This window comes from Prinia subflava, chromosome Z, assembly GCF_021018805.1.
Source record: "Prinia subflava isolate CZ2003 ecotype Zambia chromosome Z, Cam_Psub_1.2, whole genome shotgun sequence".
Lineage (NCBI taxonomy): Eukaryota > Metazoa > Chordata > Aves > Passeriformes > Cisticolidae > Prinia > Prinia subflava.
The window spans coordinates 44,325,227-44,326,423 of NC_086283.1; positions in this window are offsets into that span (position 1 = coordinate 44,325,227).

A 1,197-nucleotide genomic window follows, 5' to 3' on the forward strand; every position below is an offset into this window, starting at 1 on the left:
GGAAAAAGCTGTAACTGCACCTTACAGAAATGTTCTTTGCCTTAATAACAAAAGTTTTCAAATATATGCTTGCCAGAAAATATGTGACATCTTTTGTCTATTCATTTTGTTGTTCTTTCACTGCTCTGAAGACAACATGTTCAGGATTGAACCAGCTGAACAGATGGTTGCTATGTGTCCAAGTCATCAGGGAATGAAAATGCCTGAAAGCAACCCCTTCCTTCCCCCCTCCAAAATAAAATCACTGAGACAAAATCCAAAATGCCACATACACAAATCAATGTTTTTCTTCTTACAAAGAAAAAGGATCCTCACTCAGAGAGCATGTTGCTAAATTTTATACAAAGGCCTTCCCTTCACACTGTTGGAAAATACGTTTATTGATTTATTTACATAGTTGTATTTTAACTCTTGTTAATTGACGGATTATCCATGTTATAGAGGCTTTTTCTGAAAAACACAGACCTACAAAACCAACAGTATTCCTTCATCTTGTCATGTAGGCTGCCATGTTCAGAAGCTCCTACTGTAATGGTAGGTCTGGTCCCTCTTCACTGAAGAGATTTTGCTGCTGTTTGGTGAGGAACTATCTCTGTTTTGCAGCCAAATGCATACATTCAGCTGAGAAAAGCCTAAGGTGTTTCATCTGAGAACATAAACCTTGTTCAGTACATCACAACATTTGGCTGGTATATTAGTAAGAGCTCTTAAAGGTTAAATATAACTGTTCTGGCTTCCAAATTCTACATTAGCCATATATTAAGAATAATGTGAGTTTGTGTATTTTCTTACTAATATTTATTAATGTGAACAGTATCCATCAGAAACTTAAATACAAGTACTCTAGGTTTCAAGTACTTTGTTTCTTAAGTTTACCTTGCATTTTAACTGCATTCATGATTTAATCAGCTCATTACTTTAGAAGCCCTAAAAATGCAAGACTTGTGTAACAAATTTCTTTTAAATGTTTTTATTTACTCTGTTAGATAGAATTTATTAATACATTTAGTGTATAGTTACAGATGAATCCAAGTCTCCCTTGTCCACATTTTACATCGGTTGTAAATCAAGAGCCCGGTAGGCATGTTAGGATGATGCTGTGCCCGAACTAATACGTTTCCAGGGCGCTCTGTGTGCAGCAGTTTTCCACTGTTCCTCTATCAGGGTTGAAATTATGCATTCTGTATCTAAATGTTA